At 45.8% G+C, this 11,245-nt stretch overlaps 1 long non-coding RNA gene across 1 annotated transcript in view; it reads left to right on the forward strand.

The window, feature by feature from the left end:
* LOC116582971 overlaps nt 1-10,902 on the forward strand; it is a 32,879-nt gene extending 21,977 nt beyond the window's left edge. Inside the window, exon 3 of the long non-coding RNA XR_004282571.1 lies at nt 9,772-10,902. This is a non-coding gene — a long non-coding RNA (uncharacterized LOC116582971). The remainder of the gene's footprint in view (nt 1-9,771) is intronic.
* Nucleotides 10,903-11,245: the final 343 nt, after the last annotated feature.

Consider the following 11,245-nt stretch of genomic DNA (forward strand, 5'->3'; position numbering starts at 1 on the left):
TTGGTATCACTTCAAGTCTCAGGAGGGCAGGAGACTGAAATACTGAGCCAAAGAAAATCAATAATAATGTTTCAATTAACTTTCTTTCTTTTGAAAATGACCAAATCATTCTTGTAACAAACTCTTGACAGACTTGGCCATTTGACATTTGCTATTTCATGAAGAAAATTTGCAGGGTATAACTTATTTAGCATTTGACAAACAGCTTATCCAGCAACTTTGAATAGTATAAAGATCTACTTAGTTAGGGGATATCTGGAATTTATTATCATTTGAAACAGGAAACCTTGCAACCATGACCTATAATGAATTCAGCCAATGCAAAAATACTGGACTGTGAGTTGAGAATTCCAAGATCTAGTCCCAGGTCGGACATTAGCTCTCTTTGTGACTTTGACTTAGTTGTTTCTTTTCTCTGGGCTGCAAATTTCTTGTCTGAAAAATAAAAAGGTTGAAATAGAAGGTCCCAAAGTCCTTTGTACTCTGTTTCTGTGTCATCCTTGACCACTGCCAGAGTCAGAGTGAAAGGAGGGAGAGGTTGAGATAGGGTCAGTAGAAAGGGCAATTTCAAGATGTTCTTTGGGATTGGGGGAAGGATTTACAGACCTGTGGAGGAGTGTAACAGCTTCCTTCTGGGTCAAAAGTGGCTGAGAAGCCCAGGTTCCCAACACTTGTTTTCAGAAGTGCAAAACAGGAAGTCAGGCCAAGGCTTACAGACATAGGTCAGGCAAATGTCCTGAAGCACAGCCTAGTGGGACATTTTTATAGCCTGGACCAATCCAGAATATAAGAGCAAGGGCTGGATGGCATGGGATAAATACCCAGGGGCTAGGAAGGGAATGAGAATTGCAGGAGGAGTGACAGGTCTGGAAAAGACCTGGGAAGTGTTATTGGGCACTTCTACCAGAATATCCCATAAATCCTTCAGACTCAACAATCAGCATCATTATTCATCATCATTCTCCTGGAAACCTTCTCCTTCTACAGGACTCCCTTTCTTGATTAATGCACCATCATCATCCACCCAGTCAAGCAAGAATCATGGGAATCATCTGGACTCCTCCATCTCTCTCATTTGTTGTCATCCACTTCTTTGTGATGTTTCCTACTTCTGCCTCTTTTTTTCCACCCACACTAGGATAGCCCTCCATCTCAGTCCTTAGTAGCTCTGGCATGGAAGGTTGCTATGGCTTCTTAACTGGTCTCCCAGCCACCATGCTTTCCCTTCCAGTCCATTTCCCATACTGCTGCCAGAGTTCACCCTTTAAGAGAACAATTTGGTTACGCTCAAAAACTTTTCATTGTTCCTTACCTTTGGTCAAAGTCCAAATTCTTTGCAGTGGCATTCAAGAGCTTTCACAACTTAAACAACCTATCTTTCTTTCATCTCCTGCCACATCCTCACATTTCTGAGCTCCATGGGCCAACTCCTTATTTCCTATACATACAATGAGTTCTCATATTGGACTCTTCACTGTAAGTGTCTTTGATAGCACCCCCACACACAAACACAGAAAAACACTTGGCCTGTTAAGCCATACTCTAGACTCCCTTTCTGTCAGTTCTACATCTCTATTATAACACCTTATGTTGTTCCTCATTTGACTCCTTTCTTTCCTATACCTCCTACAGACCATGAGTGTATGAGAGGTATATCTGACTGACCCCTGTAGTCCCAGAACTGAGCATGGGGCTTAACACAAGCAATGAATCTGGCAAGGACTGTCTTTTATTTTTGATGGCATAGCAAAAGAACTGCTGGTAATCAGGCTAATGACTTCTCAGCAGACTTTCTTCTCTGTCATTTCAGCTCTGCATTAGATATTATAAATTGACACACAGACCCCGCTGTCTCCAGATGACAAATTGTCTGGAGATGAGGCCCTGAGGTTCCTGTAGTTCCAGCTAATGGTGCAGATTCATGTAAAACACATCTCTACCAAAACCTGGAAACTTTGAGGTTGCCTTACATATCAATGCAGGAAGGGCACTTAAGGACCTTATTAACCAGTTGTTTCAAACCAAATACTGAGGGACTCTAGAGTTCCCAGAGAGTCAATGGGGTATGTGAAAGGGGGAGAGAGTTGAGGGTACTTCATTTAACCAAATATATTTTACCTTTTGGGGATTTCATGAGGATTTCATTTGGAGACTGGAGTTGACCACATAAAATTAGATGTTGGAGACCACTGCTCTAGCCCAGTGCTTAACTGCTAATAGCCTCCCTTTTATACCATTCCTGCTATGCATCCACTTGGGCTTGGACCAAACTCTCCAGCTATGGTCAAGTATCCCTTTTTGTTCTGTCCTTAGTGGAAAGTTCTTATTTATGTAGAACCAGAATCTGCCTTACAACTTTCACCCAGCTGTCCCATTTTCACCCCCTTGGAGTCTCACAGAAGTTGTTTCTTCTTCCCTATGACCAATCTACTGGCATAGAATTTCTCAAAGTCTTAGATGGAAGTGACTCTGTAGTTCATACAGTCCAGTGTCTTCACTGTGGTTGGGGAGCTTAAAGCCCAGAGAAGGTGGGGATTTGCATGACAAAAGACAACTCATCAGTGGTAAAACTGAGACTAGAAGCCAAGTTCCCATTCCCACTCATCTATAACTCATTCCCACTCATCTATAACATCTTCCCCTGAATCTGTCTTTCCCCATAGTAAATAGCTCCAACTCCTAAAATGATTTCTCACAATCCCGATGACTATGCCCTAAACTTGTTTCTGATTGACAGTAACCAGTGCTTGAAGATCAGCAGCTCAGCTGGTGAAAACTCTATGGTTCCCAGGCTTTTGTTGGCCTGGGGTAAGGGCAAAGGCAAAGGAAAGCAAACTGCCATCAAAAAACGAGCTGTGCCCACTGGGCAGTCTGAATGCTATTCTCCTCCTCTTTCCATAGGACCAAATTCCATTCAAACAGTGCTCCTCCCATGTCAGGGCAGCCTAGGGACAATTTTCAGAGGCCCCTTCTGACCTGTTCGCTAGAGGGACCCTGCTGTGTGACCTTCCAACATCCCAAACCCAGAAACAGGAAGAGCTGGTTTGGTTTACAATTTGAGAAGAAAAATGAAAACATAGGAAGTGGGGCTCCTGAGAACAGAAGCTTCCAACTCTGTGTCCATGTGCCCCTGGAACAGGATATTTCAGAGAATACATTCCACAAGAGAAGGGAACGGCCTCCTTATTAAAAACAAAGCACAAAGCCCTTCAAGGTTTGGAAAGAGAAAAAGGCCAAAAGGAGACTCTTAAAGAGAGGAGGGGCAGCCGGTTCAGAATCTCCAACCCTTCTCCCCTATCCAGCACTTGGAACTGTTGTACTTTGATCTTACTGCTGTTATCACCACATCTGGTCCACAGAGATCCCCCTTCTCTCTTTAACCTATGGCCCAGAAGAAGGTCTAAGCCTCTTTTCTTGTTTATCTGAGTATCATCAAAGTAGGCTCTCACTCAGAACCTTCCTTTATAAACCAAGAAACAGAAGACATAAATTAATTACACAACCCACAAGCAGCAGAATAATATTCAGGCTTTACAAAGTAAGTGCCTCTTGTCTTAAAGCCAGCAAAAGGAGGGAAGCACTTTACCAGTCCCCATATATCTCCCAGGATCATTGCTTCATCGCTCCACATGAACTGCTGTTAAGTTTGCCTGGCTTTCTCCCCTCTCAGCTCTGTCTCTGGGAGGCGGGTTCTCTCTTGTTTCCCAAGTGCAATTACCAAAAGAGCCAATGCAAAAAGTCTTTTAGAAAATAACCTCCCACCCTTCCTCCATGCTCCTCTGTTTTGATTCTTAAATTCCACATATGAGTGAGATCATCTGAAAATTATCTTTCTCAGACTGACTTATTTTGCTTAGCCTAATACCCACTAGTTCCATCCATGTTGTTGCAAATGGCAAGAGTTCATTTTTGACAGCTGAGTAATAGTCCATTGTATATATTAAAACAAGATGAAATCAGAAAGGGAGACAAACCAGAAGAGACTCTTAACCATAGGAAACAAACTGAAGGTTGCTGGAGTGGGGGATGGGGTCATTGGGTGATGGACATTAAGGAGGGCATGTGATGTAATGAGCACTGGGTGTTATATGCAACTGATGAATCACTGACCTCTACCTCTTAAACTAATTATGCATTATATGTTAATTAATTGAATGTAAAAAAAATTTAAAAAAAGAAAAAAGAAAAGGAAAATGCCTTCCAGAACCCCTTAGGTCCTTTCCAGTTCTGGTGTTTGCATCTAGGAACATGATTAGTTCACAGGTAGTCAGCAGGGTAAAATTGTGGCATCTGGATGCCAAAGGAACATGGTCCTACAAAGAAACAGTGCTGGTCACCTCTGGAGCTTCCACAAGCACACACAACCACGTGTTACACGCATCTATGTGCACACACACACAGCATCTTTACCAAAAATCTTAGTTTTGCAGAGTAACAGCTGCTTTAAAACACAAAACTGTACTCCTGTCTCTTGCTTCTCAAAGGGGACTATATGTCCCCTTGGGCCAGGGGTAAGCAGAGCCTCTTCATGGAAGATGAGTCCAAGACCATCTGCTTGGAATGGCTCATTCTCCTTAAAAGATCCAGGTTGGAGGGAGCATTATTTTTATATTAAAACAAGCATAGATATATGTTATGGAATAGCATGCAAAATTCACATGAATTTGTGAGCTAAAAGTGGAGCCTTCAAAGGAACTTTGCACCTGTGGATGACTACATGGGCTTCTCCATCTCCTTGGGGCCAGGTGCAGAATGGGTCTTTTTCAGTTCAACCATTTGGTATTTGGGTGCAAAAGTTTGAGAAGCACTCACTGGAATGGTGGGCTTCCTGAAAGTGGAAACTTCATTTCGCCTCTCTCTGTATCTTCATGCCCAATACAAAGCAAGCCACAGACAGCGTGTGTTCAAGAACTATTTGCTTCATCTTTCCATCTACCCATCGGCCCATTCGTCCTTGTCAAGGAACAAGCAAAAAAAGATAGCCTTAAAGTGGTGGAAAGAACTCAGTTTCTGGAGAATCCAGACAGCTCTGGGTTGGATTCTGACTCTGTCACTTATTAGCTGCGTAATGACTTCTCTGAGCCTTGGTTTTAAAATGAGGATCGAAATACCCATCCCCTGGGTTGTTATAGGAACTAAGTGTGGTAGTGGGTGTAATAGTGCTCTATGAGGCTCCCAGGCAATATGCAAATCATAGTTATTAGGATTATAAAATGACCACCATGCCTATCCCAGGCAGGAGGGTAAGGGAAGGGAGAGATGTTTTCTGCAGCCCAGAAGTCTGAGTTGAGATTAAGAAGACAGGATTTGAAGCCTCGGGAATGAGCCCCTGGGCCTCTGGGATGGGGAGGGTGGATGTTGAAACATGGCTCTAGAGCCCCACCCCCCCCACTTCAGGGAAGCAGTGTGCAGGCCAGAGGGCAACTTCTTCCACTGGAGTGATGGAAGGGTCAGATGTACCGGATAGACCTCAGCTCTTCAAAGGCTAGATGCGCTTGTTTCTCATGTCTGCCGAAGAGCTCCTAGGTGGCCCAGCTCACAGCAATGGTCATTTGTCAGTAGAGCCTAAAGTATAACCAGGCATGATGATTTGACTACTAACAAATTCTGTGACCTTGGGTAAGTCTTCTTCGACATTAAAATGAGGAGATTGGAGAGGGTGGGGTTCGAAGGCCCTCGATGGCCTACACACTGTGGTTATGTGACCTCTAACTGAAAAGGTGTTTGACTTTCATTCTCAAAAAAAAAAAAAAAAAAAGTTATCAATCTGATCACCTGATAGTTTGATACTGGACCCCAGTTTAAAAAAAAAAGAAAGTTGGGCGCCTGGGTGGCTCAGTGGGTTAAGCCGCTGCCTTCGGCTAAAGTCACGATCTCAGGGTCCTGGGATCGAGTCCCGCATCGGGCCCTCTGCTCGGCAGGGAGCCTGCTTCCTCCTCTCTCTCTCTGCCTGCCTCTCTGCCTACTTGTAATCTCTCTCTGTCAAATAAATAAATTAAAAAAAAATAAAATAAAATAAAAAGAAAGTGAAAAGTGGTGTGGGGAGGCCTTGCTGGAACCCCCTTCTGTTTCTAAGGCTGCTGGTCCTTCTGCCTGTGTCAGGCTGAACTGGCACTCTAGGATAGCAGCCCAGGTGAGGGGTGAGTGGATAAAGCAGGTGTTTCCCAAGCCCTGGGCTCTGACCCAGGTACCCTACAATGTAAAATGAGGAAAGGGAAGAAAACAGGAAATCCTGTCCACTATACGCACCTAATTGTTCAGGAAGAATGCCTTCTAAGCCGGCATGTTGTCTCAGAAGTCAGCAACAGCTGCTGAGCTGTAAAGCTGACTGTTGTGGTCTCTGGGACTCTGGGACTCCCCACCCCCATCTTAGCCTGTTTAGAGCTTTGCCATTCTTCCAAGTTCATTTCCAATACTGTTCCCCACCCCTCTTCAAATCCCTAGCATACTATGTGTGTGTCTTCTAGCATGGATTGTATTCTACCTCACATTGGAGCTATTTCCTTTCACATGTGGATAAGAAATAAAATACATTCCCCAAGGAAAGATTTCAACCTGTAATCTAGATACAAAATGGAGAACCCTAGTCCTATAAACCCTCACTCCCACTTTCCAGAACTAACCACTGTTTGGAGGTTTCCTCGCAGCTTCACAGAAAGCTCCTATTGTTGAAGTGACTGAAAAGGCCAGAGCCTGATGCTTTGGACAGAGTGCTGGCTCTGAAGACTAAACACTTGGGTTTGTGCCTCAGCTCTCCATTTGCTGATCAGATAAGCTTGGGTAAATTCGGTCTCCTCTTGAGTCTCAGTCTTCCACTCTGTGAAATGGGATAACAATTCCTCTCCTGCTATCTCCCAGGACTGTTGTAAAGACCAAATGAGACAAAAGAAATAAAAGCATTTGGGGAAACTATAAGGGGTGCTCTGTTTCTCTCCATGCTTGTGTCTGCAGCTTGAATGTAAGCACCTTGAGCACAGAAGTCTTTGTCGCTCTGGGGCTGGCTTTCCATTGCCCTTAGTCCAGACGACTTGTCTCTAACATGCAGGTAGTGAATAATAGGAGATAGGGAACTGAATTCTGGATGGTGGGCTATACCTAGATGGGTTGGTGCTTTGTTCCTATCCTGCTTCTGGGCTCATAGTTCTTGACCTTCCTTTAGAGATCAACCCAGCCAAGAGGACCATTATTTTGTAAAGTTTACTTGGCTTTATTTTGAAAATCCTGCAACTGTTATTTCCAGCCTCTACCTCCCTCAGCTCCCAGTTCCTCAGACTCTGGCCCAGCTAAAGCTTTTGGAGTTCTCTCTCTCTCTCTCTCTCTCTCTCTCTGTGTGTGTGTGTGTGTGTAGATATCGATACAAATATAGGTGAGCGATAGAGAGAGCTGACTAAGAAGATTCAATTCTTTATTTTTTATGACTTTTAAATTTTTTTAAAAGATTTTATTTATTTATTTGACAGAGAGAGAGACAGTGAGAGAGAGAGAGTAAAAGCAGAGGGAGTGGGGGGAGGGAGAAGCAGGCTTCCTGCTGAGCAGAGGAGCCCAACGCAGGCTCCAACCCAGGACCCAGGGATCATGACCTGAGCTCAAAGGCAAAAGCTTAACAGACTGAGCCACCCAGGCTCCCCAAGAAGATTCCATTTTTTAAATGGACCGCCTGTAAATGGTTGGAAATGAGAGCTGGAAAGCTCCTCAGGTGTCATTTAGTCCAATCACTAACCTGTAACCTCTATGAAAACGGAGGCCCAGAAAAGGGAAGGGATTTTCCTAGGAGGCTAGTGGCTCTGACAGCCAAGTTACGGAGGAAAAAGGCAAGGCTCTGGGCTGAGGGCACTCAAGTTAAGGGAACTGGCCTGGAGAGAGTGTGTGGGGCCCCAAAAGAGATGAATGTGGGCAGGGGGCAGGGCATCAATCAGGGGAAGCAGATGGGACCATCTGCAAAATTCCCCTGGAAAGTGGAAATATAAGAAACACGAGGGGCGTGGTTTAGCAAGTTATTAGGAGTCTGGCTGAGCAAGGAGGAGGAGAAAGAGAGAGAAAAATAGAGTCAGAAGGGGGTGGAGAAGGAGAAGAAGGAAGCCTAAACCAGGCAGACGGAAAATATTTAGAGTAGTAGGCTCAGTAAGAGCTGAACATAGCACGTCAGTAGTGTTTTGTGGTGTGTGGAACATCTAGCTATCTTCTAAGTTCCCACCAGCTCGGCTGCCTGACTTCTTTTAGACTCTCATCATGCAAACTAGTCCTTATTTTCTCAGTAGATGCAGGAGTTTTCCATGGCACTGTTTGCAGAAATGGTCCCACACTGTAGGTGTGGCCTCAGATGTGGCAGGTGAGGGCACTGTATGTACAACCTGGATCAGTCGTCAGAGCGGGACTGCACCGGCTCTGGGGCTGCAATCCCATTTTAGGCACACAGTCACATTGTGAGGTGAACTCAGCCCATTTTTCCAGATGAGGGGTAACACCATTTGTCAGTGAAAATTATAACCAAAAAACCAATACAGATAACTACGTATGTATTGAGAACCCATAGTTCATCATAGTTGATGAACAATGAGGGCCCCAGAAGCCCCACCACCTGTATTCTAATGCCCAATGCGCCTCTCATCCGTGGTGTGAGCTTGGAAAATTTGCTTAACCTCTCTGCCTCAGTGTCCTTATCTGTAAAGTGAGGATAATGATAATGCCTTCTTGAGAAGATTTGTAAGGATTAGGTGAGTTGACTCAGGTACAGCCTTGGCACAATTCCTGGCACCTAGTTTTCTGCAAATGAGGGTTACAGTTGACATCCTCATTATGGCTGGGCATGGTGCTAAGTGTTTTACTTATATCATGGTGTATAATCGTCACTTGGGAGGTAGCTGAGGCCCAGGTGCAGGAGGAACACTGGCCTTTAAATTTTCCTTAGAGGCAGACTCTTTTCCCTGGCCCAGACTGAATTCTGTGTAGAACTCTGATATATAGAATAGATTTAAAAAGCAGCACTGCTCTGACTGATGCAGTCGGGTAGGAGTGGGAGTTAGAGCCTCCAGCCTCAATCTTCCCATGTTTTCCCCTCCCCCAACATCCCCAAGGATGGCCTTGAGGGTCTTCTCTGGTCACTGTGAGGAAAAATCTGCAAGCCCACTGATGTAGTCCATCCCACCTTGTTATACTCAGATGAAGATATCATGAACCCTGAAAGGGTGGCACAGCTAGCCAAAGGCAGAGGGGGGGCACAGGTGGCACTACTGGGCATGGAGTAAATAATTTAGTTGAGGAGAAAAGCCTCCTCGGTTAAGCTAGAACACAGAGACTGCTAGGCCTGGGCAGAGAACAGCTAGGAAAGGAAGGTGAGCAGGCAGGGATGGGAGGCTGAGCCAGAGGCCTTGCCCCTGAGTTCTAGATGTGAATAGACCCTGGGAACCCTCATATCCTATGGGAGCCACCCTAGATCTCAAGACAATAAGACAGCACCCTACCATCATGGGACCTCTCACAGGCTTTGGGGATCTGTTTGGCAAGGGACATAGTCCCTGAGGTCTCTAGTCTGTGGGATGCATCTGCCGTGGGGCTAACTTTTACCATTCTGGCTGGACTCTTGGCATTAGCAAGGCATTTTTATAAGGCTCCTTTGCCTCCAGGAGTCTGGGAAGGCAGCCTGGCTTCCAATGCACTAGAATGGCCCAATGCTCTGCCCCTCTTACAGCTGTGCTTGCGGGTGCCCGTCTCTATTCAAGGTGTGATGCTCCTGAATCTAAGAACCTGTGTGTTGCCAACTTTTATTTCCAGATTTCAGCACGGGTTACCTGAGGACACCACATGGAGGAGAAATTACAGAAGTTCCTCCCAGAGAACCTTGGGACTTCTCTGGAAATCCCTTCTTCTGACCTAATCTCTTGAGCAACTCAGGCCCCATGAGAGCTCTGGAAGATTGAATCTTCCAGAGGCAAAAACTGGAGGGCAAAGCCTGAGGGAGGGGCCCTGAGTCGCTTGCCCTCCCTGGATAGGCCTCAAGATCTTCATCTGGACCACGAAGGAGTGGAGCAGATGTGCTCTGCGGGCCCACCAGCTCCAGGCTAGTCTTCTGTGGAAGTCCCCCCCCCCCGCCCCAGACTTGGCTGCTCCCTCATGCGCTGGTCTAGAATCTCCAGGGAACCCACCAGGCAGTAAATGCATAAATAAATCTTGCTCCCTGCCACGGTTTGCTGGCCCTTTGGACCAGTCATAAGAAGGCATGGATGCAGGAGGCAGATTAACGATCCCTGACTCGCAGACTACTCCTCTGACATAAACGCAAGGCCAGCTGCTAAATGGACAGAGCCCTCAACCCCTGAGCCATAGTGCAAGATAAGCATTACCATGGGGCTGGTGGTGCACCCTGCCAGAGGATGGGAAGAGGAGGAGAGGACTCTGTGAGTTTTGACCAGGATAAAGGTGTAGGTACTAAGGCTGGGGAGTGGGGGTGGGGGGATGGCCAGGGGTGGACCCAGATAAAGGCAGAAAGAATTGTTGAAGTTTCAAATCTGCAGCCTACATGATTCAAGGGCAGGAAGAAAGACACGAAGCAGGGTGAAGGGCTAAGGGGCAATCCTGTCACTCATAAAGACATATCACTGACACTTGCACTTTTGATCCCCATAACATTTTAGGGAGGTAGGTGTTATTGTCTCCATATAACAAGTGAGGAAACTGAGGCCCAGAGAGGTGATATAACATGTCATCAAGTGTTCAGGCTGGCATTCAGGGGAGCCCAGGGGTCTCAGTTGGTTAAGCTTCTGCTGTTGGCTCAGATCATGATCCCGGGGTCCTGGGCTTGAGCCCTGTGTGCATCAGCCTCTTTGCTCACCTAAGAGTCTGCTTCTTCCTCTCCTTCTGCCTCTCCCCCTGCTCATGCACTTTCTCTCTCTTTCTCTCCCTCCCTCCCCCTCTCTCATGCTCTCAAATGAATAAAATCTTAAAAAAAAAAAAAAGCTGTTTTCAAACCCAAGGGTGCTTTGAGAGTTGCAAAGCAGAGTTGCTTCCCATCCAGCAACCTGCTAAGACTTGGCCTCAGGGGCCTGATAATGATCTTTCCCATTTTACAAAGGCCCGGAAAAGGTTGATTGTCATACAGGAGTCATACTGAAGCAGGGTGAGAGAGGGGAGAGGCTGAGGCTCAGGTCCCTCATCTATCTGCCTTCAACTGGAAAACTGCAGAAAGCTGCTAAAAGCAGTCCTCCTACTGTCATTTTCTCCACATCTGGTCATGTTTCCCTTATAGAGG

The sequence above is a fragment of the Mustela erminea genome, chromosome X (assembly GCF_009829155.1).
Source record: "Mustela erminea isolate mMusErm1 chromosome X, mMusErm1.Pri, whole genome shotgun sequence".
Classification (NCBI taxonomy): domain Eukaryota; kingdom Metazoa; phylum Chordata; class Mammalia; order Carnivora; family Mustelidae; genus Mustela; species Mustela erminea.